The sequence below is a fragment of the Octopus sinensis genome, unplaced genomic scaffold (genome assembly GCF_006345805.1).
Source record: "Octopus sinensis unplaced genomic scaffold, ASM634580v1 Contig15066, whole genome shotgun sequence".
Taxonomy (NCBI): domain Eukaryota; kingdom Metazoa; phylum Mollusca; class Cephalopoda; order Octopoda; family Octopodidae; genus Octopus; species Octopus sinensis.
This window is the reverse complement of record NW_021833518.1, coordinates 8,181-24,165: the sequence shown is the minus strand read 5'-3', so window position 1 is coordinate 24,165 and position 15,985 is coordinate 8,181. Positions and strand designations below refer to the sequence as shown.

The 15,985-nt window shown below is 27.7% G+C and overlaps 1 long non-coding RNA gene across 1 annotated transcript; it reads left to right on the top strand.

Moving 5' to 3' along the window:
* Positions 1 to 345: 345 nt before the first annotated feature.
* LOC118761552 lies at positions 346 to 8,093 on the top strand. Its single transcript, XR_004997466.1, has 3 exons — positions 346 to 420; positions 6,774 to 6,896; positions 8,056 to 8,093. It is a non-coding gene; the product is annotated as an uncharacterized LOC118761552 (long non-coding RNA).
* The last annotated feature ends 7,892 nt before the right edge of the window (positions 8,094 to 15,985 follow it).

Sequence of the window (15,985 nt, the reverse complement as noted above, 5' to 3'; positions counted from 1 at the left end):
GCACCAATTCTCACCCCCATCCTTCCTGTTATGGATCTCACAGATTGGTTTCAAATGAATATCATGTTGTAATTGTTATTTTAAAAATACATTTTTCATAAATTTTATTTATAACTATTTAAAACTTTTCTTTCAGCCAGTATCAAACCAGGTGCATATTGGAAATGTATTGTTATTTATACTTTGATATTTTTTTTATTTAACCTAATTTTATAAGATTCCATTCTATCCAGATTTACCTCAGGTTTTTCTTTCCTGTGGATTTTTGTTAGATTTTCACTTTATGAAAATTTTTGTTAACATTTTTATAAAAATATTTTGTTGCATCTATATTACCTACAGGAGTTTTTGAAACATATGGGTGGTCCTCCAGGAACAGGATCTTACTACTTTCATTGGTCTCTTGGATTAGACCGTTCGGTAACACTTAATACTTATATAGCTGACAAAATTTCTAAGTTTAGGGTTGCTTCTACTGCTGCAAATACCCACTGTTTTCTTTTAAAGAAATGTTAATGGTTTCTTTTTCATTATCTTCTGCTAAAAACAACATTGGCATGTCTTCTCTCTATAAGAATCATTAACTTCTTTAGAAATGTTATAGTAAATACTGTTTCTTTCATATATATCACAAGACTGAGAATACACTACTATGGAAGGCTCTGATGATGTAAACTTTTCTCAAATATATAAAAATAAAAAATATTTCAGATAAATTATTTTGAATGTAAATATATATCACTTTTACTTTTTGACAAACAAATGAAAGGAAAAAAATTTAGCTAACTGAGATTTAAACTCAAATAAAATTACCTGTGTATGCATATTGATGTATATCTATATGAATATATTGTTCACCATTAAATCTGAGATTATTAATTGTATTCATTTATCTATTATTTGAGAAAAATGAGCATATACTCCCTTACTATATGTTAGTTGTATTCTTTGTTTGGTTTGCTAGAAAATAAAGATGATTATTCTAATTGATTTATAAAATGATAATGGCATGGTTGAATTGCTTTCAGGATTATTATTCAAATATGAAATTGTGCATATTTGACTGGGTGTGATCATTTTTGGTGGTGGTAATAGTTATCATAATTTAGTGGCTTCTCTGTAACTAAAAGCAAGTATATGTATATTTTCAAAAATTAATATCCCTATATTTTCTATTTATCATTGTTTCCTCCTTTTATCATTTCAAAAAATATCATGATCAACTTTTAAAATATTTTGATTCAAACTGGCTCCAATGTAAAAATCAGATGCCAGCATTAAATTGTCATATATAATATAGAATTAATTTTACATTGTTTTCCCCAGGGCACAATACAAGGAAGAAGCACAAGCTTATGGTTCTTCAGCTTAAAAAAAATTAAACTTTCTTCATAATCATTGTGAATCTTCAAGAATTTGGCTGCATATTTAAAATGTAGGAAGAAAAGCAAAGGGTCTGGAGGATAATTTTATAAAAGTACTCATTTTAACTTTTAGGGTGTGTGCTGTATTGTTACCTGACCTGGTAGCACATCCAGATGAATTACTTTGCAGTATTCAGACTTACTATATGTTTTGAATTCTGAACAATAGGTCTCTGTATCAGATTAGGGGTAAAATTAAACTAGCATCATGTATACTTAGGTTGTGTTCACATTGATCAAATACCTCTACTTCACAGTTCATGCACTGAAACTATCTAAAAGTAGAATTAGAATAATTGACTAGTTGATCACCAAAACTATCTTTAAAACAAATGAGTAGTTTGGTAGCTGTTGCTACTAGTCCATATACTGAATTCTTTTGTTAATTTAAAGAGTAAACAGAATTCATAACTGGAATTCTCTATAAAAAAAAATAAATATTAATAAAATTTTAAAATCTGTTAAATAATTAGGGCTAGAAAAATCCTGTTTAATGGCTTGTCATTTGGACTTCTAAAATCTTATTGCTAAACAGTTTGTGCATAAGAAATAAGATGTATATAATAATGATGTGAACATTGGAATTTTTCTCAATCAATAGAATTATTGTTTAGTTATGGAAGCTTTTGTCAGATATCAAAGGTTCTCTATGAATTTTTTTGATGGATAATTTATATGAAGATATTATAACTATATAAAACTCAAATACTGGTAATTTACAATAGCTGAATAAATGGAATGCCTTATACATTAATCAATTACATTTGATTGAACATTGTTTGGCAAGCTAAACAAATATTGATGAAATATTAAAGAGGGGTTGCTTCTTTAAAAATGTTCTATTTTACAAAATAGCATTATTGCATCCAAAATACTGTAAGTGTTGTTTTGGAGTTTCAAGGACTTTGTTATCTATCATTTTCTCATTACATTATAGATATGCTATTTTCCTAGATGATCATTTACTTTTTCTTTTTATCCATTGCAAACATGAAGCACATTTTCAGCAGTTGCATTTAAAATATTTTGAGTTAAAACTGTTAATATAGCCAAATAAATTGAAATAAAGGGATTTAAAGGTTTGGATAGAAATTTTCCCTTTACATATTCATGACATTTTCTTATAATTAGGTGAATGTTGACTTTTGAATTTTTGATCTAAAATTTCTGTTTATCTATGTATAAAAGCATTGTTCTTAAGATGTCCATTGTTTTATCATACTTGCTAATCTAAGACTTTTCTCAGTGTAGGCTTCTCTCTCTCTCTCTCTCTCTCTCTCTCTCTCTCTCTCATGAAAATTTATTTGAAGGAAGATTTCACCATATACCAATTTTGAGAGCCTTCAATAATATTAAAATAAATAATCTCTTTTTTTTATAATTAATAGAATTTTTATTTTTTCAATAAGTGAAGAATAGATATACTGTCTTTAGATAAATCCTAAATTGATCATGGTTTTAGATATCTTAATGCTTTGTTGTTTACTTTTTCTATTAATCTACATTATTGTTATGACAATTGGCATGTTGTTAAAAATTTAGTGTTTGCATAGTTCCAACCACTCTACCTCTATTGCTTGGGCATGAGTTATGATATAAGGTGCAGACAAAGTAGAATGGCTCTTACTAAAACTAAATAAAATATATAATACATCAAATTATTCCTTGCAAATTTGTTTTTCTAAAATATGCATTGTACATAAAAGAATGATAATTTCATGTTAGAATTTTTCCCTACTTAATTCATGTTGATTAATAAATTATAAACACAAATTGTTTTTGTTTTAAATTGCATTGTTATGAACACCATAATTCAGTTGTTAGTTCTTGATAACTGAGTCTTCAAACTGATTTCTAGAATGATTTTTTTTCTTAAAAATAGTTAGAGAACTTGAATGAAAGAAATAGCCATTTTTTATCCTCTACCACTGTAATAATTCACAACACAAGAAATCATATTTAGATATTATTTTAATAATATATTGGAAATATAAGAAAATGTGGAAATGTGAATTAGCATATTTTCCTATATGTCAAATATCTTCTGTACAGGATCTTCAACAGTAATATATCCTTTTTGTTGATATATTTTTGTTGTCATTGTTTAACCCCAGTTTGGTTCTAATAAACAGTATTTTTCAAAAATGTTCCAAGCATTAACCATCTACCATCAGTTTAGAGGAAATTAGGACTGTATGATTTCTTTTGAGATGGAAAGGTTTAATTTGAAGACAATATCTCTTGAATGTCACATAGAAGTTCTCTTTTGGTCTCTTGACTACAATGAGTTCCTGTTTATTGTATAAACTTTTGAGATTCAGATATTTTAAACTGGCTTCTTTTATTAGTTAAAGCAAAAGTAATTACAGTCTTAATATTTTAACCATCAAGTATTGATTTCAATTAGTTAATTGTCAGGTGGATGTCAGTTTTCAATATCAACTGTTATATATATATATATATATATACATACTCAATAACAAATTGAAAGCAGCGTTAGTGTTGTGAACATTATTGACTGCATATGCTCCATGTATGTGTTTTGTTTGTTTGCCATTTCGGTGTGCTATAGTGCTTGGGGGAGGATTGGTATTAAAACTCCTGGAAATCAGACAGGTGAGACAACTTGCCTCTGATCAAATTCAGGAGTGAAGGATACTGGTATTTCACCATTTTTGTGGCTTATCAACATCACGTGCCTGAATTGAACTGGGGATGAGAGAGTCATCCCCCAAGTGCTGTACTGCAGCAAACCACTGAACAAACAAAACATATACATTGAGCATATATGGTCGATAAAATAAATAGATATATGTGTATACACATGTATATAAACAAAGCAGTATTCTTTATAAAGCAATATTTTATAAAATAAACTTTCTCTTAGTAACATACTTGCCACATATTACATTACCTCTTGTTGTTTTTATTTAAATTTTCTTTATAGTAAACCATAAAGCAACAAAAGATGTAGTTGGTAAAGTGATTACCAAAAACTTAGAATTATAAACATTGCTGTCTTCATTTTGTTCCTTAAAAAAGGCATTAGTTCTTTTGCTAAAACTAAAATTATATTTTTATTACAAAATTGTGCTCATTTGGGCAACTCACTCCTGTACAAAGTACTATATTCAATACTGTATGATATTACTTGAATCTGGTTAGTGATCCATTAATGATAATATTTCTATTAAAATGTTTTATGAAATTTTAGTTTACAATTAATATATATTAAACTCCTGACTTTTAATGTACATCAGAAAACAATAAATTAAATGATATGCATAGAATAATTAAGTGTCTGTACCTCATGTTTTCTTATATTCTTAACACATTTAAATTGAGTTGGACTGATATAGGAATATCTCTGTCATTTGTTATTAAAACAAAACAAAATGATGTTATAATTTTTTTTTTAATTAAGTAATAAAAATGGTAAGAGGTTGGTTGTGACACAGGTACAAAATATAATTGATAGGATGCAATTTGAGTTTTTGTCTCACACCGCTCAGTTGTAGAACCAGTTGTTCCATATTCATAATGAACTATCTTCAGAAGTCTTTGGTAAAGAATAAAGCTATTAGAAAGTTTCAGGACCAGATTCTTGAGAGGGTCTGTGTGCCAACACTTGGTTCACCTTATGAAGCCTGTCACTGAATTGCAACTAAATGTTGCTGTAGAAGAGATTAGGTGTGAAAGCTGAAGGTTAAATATACTAAAGAATAAGAGGTCTGTTACTAGCATAAATTTCTAACAATATATAACAGCTTCACAATTGACAGTTTAATGCTCATTGTGAATGAAGAAATTAATTTATGTAATCAGTAATATTAATAATTGCATATATTATGTGGAGAGTGTGTCATATGCACATGTATAACAAATTTGAGCTTTTAACAACTGATGATTATGGACAATTTGTATGGTTCATTGAGAGTACATTTCTAGCCTTCGGATTTTATATTGTATTCATAATGGATGAAAGAAAGGTTTTCCTTTTGGTAACAAAACAGGGATCTCTGCTGATGTCATGTATTTTTTTTTTTTTAACAAAATGATTATTTTGGGATTCAAGACATAAAAAAGAAGTATATTTACATTCTGGTAAAACTTCAGTCGAAAGAGATGTATTGACTGGAAAATAAATTTAAATTGGTGACACATTGAAAAATGCCTTAAGTTTGTTTTAGAGGTATTAGGCTAATTTTTTCCCCATTCCTCATAGTACAATCTAGTTCTTAAATCAAATATTTTTTATCAGTAATCAGCCCAATAGCAAATATATTATGATAATCTTCCTGATTGATAGCTTTTTATTTCACATCTGCATTTAACATGATTATCTTAGTTACCTGCTTAGCAAAATGATGTTGATCATATATTTTTTAGATAATGGTGACCATTAGTTTCATACTAAATATTTTTTTTTACAATCTTTACTTAACATCATACAAATAAAAGATTTACCAATGTTGTCTCTTATATAAATCATAGTTCTCACAATTCTAATGGGTTTTTTTATTATTATTTTTTACTTCTATTCATATAGTGAAAATTTCTATTTCTTCTAGCTTGTATAACCTGTGTTGTATGAAATATACTCCTAGTATTAATTTGAATACCACCAGAATTTTGTACTTTATAGGATCTATTTCTGTAATTTATAGATTATAAAATCAAATTGTTTGTCCTCTTAGCAAGACATAATTAATTTTTTTTTTTTTTTACTAGTTGAATTTTGAGAAAGATTTTGTTGCTAACTCTAACAGATCAAGAAATAATGTACATGCTCCCTTGGTGGCTTCTGTGTCTATGTAGAAGCCTCTTAATGATTTGAGTTGGCTTTAGTGATTGTTTGAGCAACTGCTTAGTCTCTTCACTGGGACTACATAGTATACACTAGTAGTTATTCTCCTTAGTCAATCTGAAGAGTGATTATATATATTTGTCTACAGGTATATTCCAAATTACATAGAGAACAGGACAGGATTACAGTCTTATTGCCAGTAAACCAGATGTCATAATATCCTTAATATCCACTTATTTTCTTCAGTAAACATAAAACTTCATAATGAAAATGACTTTATCAATATTAAGAATAGGTTTATAATTCTTTGATTTGTTTATATCACTGTGCTTCAAAAGGCTTTTACCATACATCTAGATTTTTTTTTCTGGAAGCATCTAATGCTGCAATGTTTTTAAAAAATGAAATAAAAAGAAATATAAATGTATATCTTTATGATTATAACTGTATTAGATCTGAAACATTCTGATGAATATTAATGTAAGTTATTTTCTTTAAACATAGCATCATTGTTCCTTTAATTTGTTTGCACCATGTTTCAGCTGACCTTAGGCTTATATCTGGTTCCTTCTGATGGATTAATTTAAAGCCAATTGATTAGTAACCAAGAAGAGAAGACTGTTTTAACATAAATTGAGGCATATTTTTAGAACAAAAATCTAAAGGTATGAAATCATTTGTATTTACTTTGCTAAACAAATGAAAATTTAGCCATGTTTTCAACTCTAATAGACAACTAATCATAGATTTACATAACAGATCTAAATGTTTCTACAATATATGAAATTTATGAAAAGATCTATAACAATATGTATAAATTTAAAATGCATATTCTTTTACTCCTTTATTTGAAAATATAGCCTATTATAAAATTTTTTTTTCAGTTTTGTCTCTGATACAAAATGTCTTTCTAATTCTTTTTTAAATTTATGCAACAATATTTTTAATATACTTTTCATTAAAAGACTGTTAGAAATGCTCAATTTATATGATGTATATGTTTGATAGTATATTTAACTATTTATAGTAGAAGTTATTATTGTGTAGTATATCTATTGCAGATTAACTTGACAAATTATTTGAAGTAATTGCAGTTAGATCCCAAATCATCAAAATTTACTGCAAAGTTTAATTTGAGCAAATAATTATTTAATAAAAATTAGCTATAATTGTTTAAATTTCAAATTAAATCTTCGAAAACAAATATGACTATGTAATTTGATATTTTATTTCTAAATTCCAATCTCTTATCTAAAATGTAAAATAAATGCAAGGTTAATGCACGTCTAAATTTGATTCAAATGCTATTCATACCAGTGTATTGTGCATTTAGGCGAGCTGCCAAACTCCTGTTCCAGTTTTATTTCAGTAGTTTGTATGAAAATCAACTCACTAAAAAATAACTGAAAACCAATGCATAGAGTGACAGACATAACTAAATACTAGAAAGTATTTTGTTCAACTCTCAACCAATTTTGCCATTGTACCACACATTGAAGATTTAAATACAATTAAACAATTGCAAAATGTATCTCATAACTTAATAAGAAGGAGAGAAAAAGGGCTCAATGATTATTTGATTTGTGAGATATAAGGGAATGTTTAAAAGGTTTTTAAAAAAATGTTTTAGATTATAATTTAGAAAAGGAATTATTGCCAGACCCTTTCAAAAGAGAATTAAGAGAATTAATGCTAGGATTGTCAGTATCATAAAACATAACCTGCACATATAACTGAATTCAGTGTGTGTGTAGGTATGTACTTACATGATTTTAAATATATTCTAAATCCCTATTCTACTTTCTAATATATTTGTTCAAATAGTAAAAAAGTCCTGTTACATGACCAGTTATACCTGTAATTCTGGTAGGTTAATTTCCAATTTTGTAACATTTATGGCTTTTGGAATTTAAAATAGAACATAAATGTTTTACATTTTGAAATGATAAATTGTTGGATATCTCAAAAGTGTATTGATTTTTTAAAAGATTGAATATTAAACTACACCTATAGTGTGTAAGGTGGATGCAGCTATTGGAAACATTACTTCTGGAACAATTAAGGAAATTTTCCATCATCTTTGCAAATTTGCAGAATTTGCTATCTGTATATACTGTAATATTATGGATGCATCAGCATGGAAAAGTGGATATTAAATGATGATGACTAGCCAACATGTGTCCAATTCCAATGATGGGAAGTAGTCTGCAATTTGGTAAAGTTTGATGATAAGCTTCTAAAACTGCTTTAGAATTATTATTTACTTCATGTATATATATATATATATATATATATATATATAAATAAATAAATTTGTATTGTGTGTGTGAGAGAGAGAGAGTACAGAGTGCTGTAATATTCTGTTTTTAATGATTGTATCAATCAAAATTTTTGTATCCATATTCTGTTATAGAATCATCAGCTCTCTTCAGATAGTTGTTTGTTATCATGTCTTAACCTAAACAACTTTGCTGTGAGTTTTTATATTGAGCTTTACCGTATTTCTATTTGATAACCACTGATCATTTGATCCACAAATTGTGTTCACTCAACTCTTATACATGTTTACTGAATGTCTATGTGATTGAAGTTATCTCTCTCTTGCAGAAAACATCTGATCTTTATAATTGCTAGTTGTTTTTATAGCTTATCTAAACAGTCTATCCTTTTTTATTCATATTATAGATATATCTAATCATATTGGCTCTTCTTTCTAGACTTTGTTGATCATCTATATTTATTGTTTCTTTTATACCTTTTTTGTGAAGAGAAAATCCTATAAATATCAAAATATTTTCTTTTGAACATCTCCCAATCAATCTTGGCACTTACTATGCCACTATGTATTGATCACTCCCCTTACATAACAGATGTCTCTTATCTGTGTTTTATTATCTTGGGAAAGGATTTTTGCCATTACAACATTGGCTTTCTCATTTTCTAACTGCTTTTTAATCAACTCATTGATTGCATTACTGATTAAGTCCATTAATATTTGTTTTTGTGTTTTTTGCAAGGAAAAGCACAATCACATTTTCATCAAAAACAGTATTTGTTCTTTCCTACACATAGGAAACACATAACAAGTCATAACTCTGAAGCATTTTCTTATATCATGATGAGCGTATGAAATAGTTTCCGATACTGTCAGAAATATATCAACTGTCTGGTTTATCCCTTTGAGTATATGTTATTTTTTTGTTGAAGAATCTTTTGGTGAAAATTGTGAACATGTTGTCTGTTTTAAATCTGAAAGGAAGCAGTTTCAATAAAATCTAAAACTAATTGAGAATCATTAAAACCTTGAGAAAATTTTCCAAAATTTTAATTTATAAATAGTTTAATGTTCTCTTCACTACATTAATGTTTATGCTTTTCTTCACCTCATCTAAACAAAAATAAACATTTATATTGATGACTTTTTGTATAAAATTCTTGTTTCCAGTTCTAGTTATGGCTGTGCAATAGTATTCAGCACATCTTTCATACTTCTAAAACAATACTTTCAAGATCAGCTTTAAAAATTTGTTTAGAGTCTAATATAATACTAAAACTTGTTTTGCTATATATTATGTGTTTGTTAGAATATACTGAATTCACAAGCCTAAATATTTGAAGTTTTGGACAGCCTCTTTCAATTTATATATTTATGATAATGGAGTACTATTTTCATACCAAATGTTTTATATAATAATTTTTTTTATCTCAGTCTTGAGGATACATATAGTAAGGAATGAATTTAAGCATCCGTTATCTCTCAGCTCTATCATTATCATAAGCTTCCAAATGTCCATAAATTTCACATAATTTACTAGGCACTCGTGTTTCAGTGTTAATTTCTCATGTAGACAATTCTATTATTCTACACTCTTTTTTACTATACACAGATATTAAGTGGACCTGTCTGACATCATAAGAAATACTATTCTTGATTTTATTCATAGTTTTTTTTTCTTTTTATACTTTTTCAAATAGCTAGTCTATATAAACTTACTCTTGCATCCTGTTTCTATCCAGAACTAACATAATTGTTTCTTTATTTTCTTTTTATTAAGATACACTTTCCATTCCTTTTTTAGAAAGACATTAATGTAAATTCCCATTGGATATTTTACAATGTAATCCTTTGATTTGGCTAACTTGAAAACCTTGATTTGTTCAAAGGAATATCTTCCTGTTCTCAGTCGACCATTGGTGCTAAACAATGCCAAACACAGTGAGTGGGTGAACATCTATTCTGACAAAATGGTATTTATACTTCATTTGCAAGTATGCTGTTTAGGCAACTACCTGCTTTTATACAGTTAAAATTGCTTGACCAACAACCTAGCATCCATATTCTTGAGAGTCAGTGTGCTGTTTACTGTTACTTGCTATATATATATATATATATATATATATATATATGTATATGTATACGTATATAAATAATAAGACTGGGTACATTAATGAAAACATTACAAGACTGCTAAAGTAGATTTGTTCTATTCTCTCTCTCTCACATATTTATATAGAAATAGATGCTTAAAATAAGATAATTGATTTGAAAGGTATTACAAGTGGTTAGATTACATTTTTCTCCAGCTTGACCTGTTTTTAGTATCTTGCCTGTTGTCCCTAAACCACATACATTGGTCTTAAGTTCTTTGATATGCTCTCTCCTTTGGTAATCTTTTCTAGTTATTCTGTACAACCAGCCCAGCAGCACAAATTTGATAACATAACTTCTTTATTATATATTCCTAACACTTGAGTTTTAAATTCCAAAACTTTTCAGCTCAAATTCCACTTCTCAAACATCTTATTTCCTTTATCCTTTCTCAAGATTTTTGCTTCTTCTGTTTGTACTTAATCCCACTACAATTCAATAGTTTAAACTTGCATATAAAGACTCTTTTATCATCAGCAACAATATTTCTCAAAACTTCTTGTCTTTATAAATCTTCAGATCAATCACTCTATCTCTCTCTTTTTCTCAGATGGAAGTGATATATTTGGTAGGATTTCGGGGGATGGGTGGAGAATTAAACATTGACACTCCTTCAGGCAGAATTCTAACCATAACACCACCACCTTTATGGTTAGCATGTTGTAAAGATTTAAGATTCAAAATATGTGATCTCCATTTTATGGATTGTAGAGTGTTGTGAAATTTTTAGCTCTACCTTTAGCAGGAAGGTTAAGTAATTGCTGAAACACTTTCAATGCCTTAAAATGTTACCTCAGTACTTTCATTTTGATTTAGACACCACATGTCCTACACATCAAAACAAAAATATACTGAGCTCAGAGGGATATTACATCCCTCAAAAAACCTAACTATTGCATTAAAGAGTTTACTCCATGATTAGTTTACTGCATGATTCACTTTGATATTAGCTGGATTTAGGCTTATATGACTTTACTATTCTTTATAAAAGCTTAGGCATGTCATTCTTTTTTATCCAAATCGCATCTAGTTTTCTTGTTAGGTTTCTCACTAGTATCTGGTATTGAAAACATACAGCTGCTATACAGTAACAGTATTGTATAATTTGAACTATTACAGGCATTTGGAGGAAAGATCTGAGACTGAACTACTAGCAGACTCTCTTAGACTGTGTGTAATCCATGACTATGCATTAGAAATGCTCTTTCTTATGCCAGTTCTTTTAATCCCCATGAATAGTATGAACATAACTGTAGTTAAAAGGTTCACTATGCAACTATCTAGTTTTGAATTCATTTCCACTGCACAATACCTTGGGCAAGTTTTTCAGCCATTGACCAAAGTTTTGTGAGTGAAATTTAGATGGAAGCTCTGAGAAACCTATTAGAGGAATGTTGCTGTTCTTGGGTAGTAGACTTGACACATTGCTTGGTTACCACCACCATCTAAGGTTAACTTCTCCCCACCAACCTCAAAAAAACCCTGAGAAAAAAGAATGAGTACTGCTCATTCTTCTCTGACACACTCTTTTTCATTGAAATACAATTATTTATGATTTAGAATTTTGGGTATTAAGTTAAACATATTGAACTTGTATAGTTCTAACAACTGTAATCAACCACATTAATTTGGTCTTCTTTTTTTTTTTAGCTTAAAAATTTTTCCCTTTGATAGGACCTGCAACAAAAATACGTAATGATATAGAATTCTAAAAGAAACAGCAAAAAGTTTTAAGAACATCTGCTCATATATCAGATTTTTCACTGAACATTTTAACTTTGTCAGTCATCCTTTAAGTTATAGAATACTTCCAGAGGACCAATTAGTACAAAGTGTTGGTACTTTACTATCTATATTTTGCCTTCATAGTTATGTAGCACAGAATGTGACTTTTGTGATATGTATCATTTTACTTCATGTACTATTTTTTAATTAGTACTGACTTAATTGTCTCGTTTCTTCAAAGTATCATTAAAATAACAGTAATATGGTTTCTTTTTTTTTCCTATTGTTGTGCATGATACTGTCAGATATATTAAGAGGTCTTTTCCATAGATATAAATTTAATTATGGATAGATCTGTGTAGGTATTTATGGTTTTAGTCATGAATTCCTTTTGACTCAACACAAAGCTCCATTATTTAAGAATAATAGAAATATAAAGTTGTGATGCTAAAGCCCCTCCTAAGGATATTAGTTACATTAATGATATAGTTTCAACTAAGAATAAAGCCCATTTTGTTGACAGTTTTGACACAGTATGTTAGTATTTTTCTTTCGGTTTTTATTGTTTGCAACATTTTCTACTTTAGAAATTGTTATTCTTAAATCATCGATCATAAACCATATTATGATGTTAAAAGATGTACCCAGTCTTTCTTAACAAAAATATTGCCTATTATGCATGCAGGTCCAAACTCCTTTTTTTTTTATTCTATCATCTTAAACCAGTGTAGTGAGTTCACATTTCACCAAGTTCTGTTATAGTATAATATTTTTCAGTAATACTATTGAAATTTCAATTATATAGTAATTTACTGTATTTTCTATTCTTTAAGTACAGCCAACTTCACTTTGATAAGTAGTTTCTTAATAAGTATACTATTCATTGTGGGATATCAATGTTTGAATAAAATAATATATCTTAATTTTAATAATTCAATAGTTAATAGATTAAAATTTTTTTTTTTTTATATATTGTAAATTAGAATATAGAATGTGTGTTGAGTGTATGTACAATAATAAGTGTTTACCAGAAATTGGTGAATTTTATAACATTTTATACATTTTAACATGTTTTTAATAAACAGTCAAAATATTCCTCCTTTGAAAAACCATGTGTGGTATAACTATATATTTAATAACCTGTGTTAATAATAATTATAAACAAACAATTGTCCCTTATTGCAAATATTTTAAATGAGCTTGTTCATTGACAATGAATAAAACAATCATATAGAGTGCCTGGACATAACTGAGTGTTTTTACGAATATCTTTTTATAAATTAAGCTCTAATTATTCCTAACTGATTAATATAATACAAGTTTGGAGTTAATTTGAGTAACTAAATTAAACAGGATTTATTAACCTCTTTATTTTGAAATGAATTATAATAATTTATTAAAAAATATTATTATGGATACAGGACATCTTTTTTAAAAAGCCTTAATTTCAGGAAATATAGGAAAAAATGTTCAAATTTATTAAAAAGTCATTAAAAGTGAAAATTTTATAAAATTATCCCTCATTAAATCAAATAATAACTAGTTTTAGCTATAACATTTTATTCTGAAGGAAAGTTTAAAATTTTATCCCTAACATTTTAGCATTTAATCCATATTTTGATTTTATCACTTTTTAGGTTTAAATTGTTGACATTCTTTCTTTGGAAAAAATTTTTTTTAATCTTTTTTCATCTTAAATATAAATATTTAAATTACAGTGTAGGAACATTCTATTATGAAATCAGTTCAGTGCCTTTCAAATAAGATTATCCATTTCTAGTGTGCTGAGTATTTATAACTGGGTGCTGCAGAAATGTGGACTGATTAGAAAAATTATAGTAAAATTGTAAATTTTTCATTTAAAACACTACAACAAAACTTTCAAATTGTTTGGGAAAAAGCTCTACAAAGATGTGTTTGTGTGTGTGTTAGTGAGTGAGTGAGTGAGTGAAACTTTTACCTATATATATATTATTTTTTTAATGACTGTTATTGCCAGTACTGCAGTACCAGTTTGATTTAAGTAAAATATTTATTTGATAATCCTCAGTCCACACTAGACAATCTATTCAGATATCTACAACAAACAACTGAAATGTGTGAATCAAGTTCTGCATCCTTTTATTGATCAAAACATGTTTACACATGAACATATTCTTCTGTTTTCCCATCAATCTGCCATATTTTCCATTATCTGAAATATTGTTTGAATAGAAAATGACATGCAAATTAACAGATGTAATTTTATATTTATTTGTTTTTAGCTTTGCATCAAAACTATTCAAAACATTTAACAAACAGATCATAAAAATGAGAAACCCTCAACAATAGAAATAGTTATTTCATTGATCTAATATTGATTTCTTATATGGAAGCAGTATGATAAACTTGTGGAAAAGGAGTTTAGTTGGATGATATTACCTTGACATCACTGGTACTATTTTATTCAGACAAAAGGATTATTTCAAAAATTCACCTTTATGGGATTTGAACACAGAATGTTGAGGAGTGAAACAATACTTTAAGGCATATAGTCTAGTGCTGTATGATTACTACCACTTCACTATTGTTTTATTATTGCCCTTATTTTGAGAATTTAAAACATTAACTGTAACTATTTTATACTGTACACTACAACCATATAATCAAGAAAAAATTAAATACACACCATGAGATGCTACTTATTATTTATGTATTTATTTTTTTCATTTTTTTCAAATTTGATTCTGCATCTACAAACTTTTCAATAAACAATCCTGCTAATTAAAAATTTTTTTTTTCCATATAATCCAGAATTTATATCTCTTTCTAGCTGTGATAATCTTTATATATAACTAATTACTTCCTACATTATAGTGTCTCTGCTACTTTTTTGAGTCTTTGTTACTAAATTTAGCTAAAATGAAGAAGAATTTTACATCATCATATAAATATTTACACATGCATGCACAGACATACAGATACAATATATGTATGCTAAGCTTTTAGTTTAATCATGTTGAATTGAGTATACGGTTTAAGTTTAGTATATTTTAACTTCCATGTATGTTTAGAATTTTAACTATCAAAACTCAAGTAAAAATATCAAAAGATGAAATACACACTAAACTACATCATAATAATTTTTTTAATATAACATACCTGTTTGTATGTTTATTCATAGCTATTGTAATAAATTTGTTATGGACAGATATCATGATAAAATGTTTTTACTTACAAATATAACGAAGTTTTGGCTGTTTTGCTAATGAACAAAATATTTCTAGATTCTGTAAATTTGATCCTTTAGCTATTACACTGCTAATACTTCACTTTATTGATGTGAAAATTAAAAGGAGTTACCTCTGTCAGTTTCCTATACTACAAACTTCCATGTCTTGATCTTATATTGTTTTATGGTGAGTTCATGAATCAGTCATTGAAGGCCTATCTTTTACAGTTGTAGATCGTGATTTATCAGTACCTGCAAATCAACTTTTTAGATGTTTTGTACATTTGTTTTTATTTGTCCATTTTTATGTTTAAATTTATAAATGGTGATAAACAAATGAAAAGCCTGTTGCTAGGACTACAATATTTATATGTCAATATTTCAGAGTC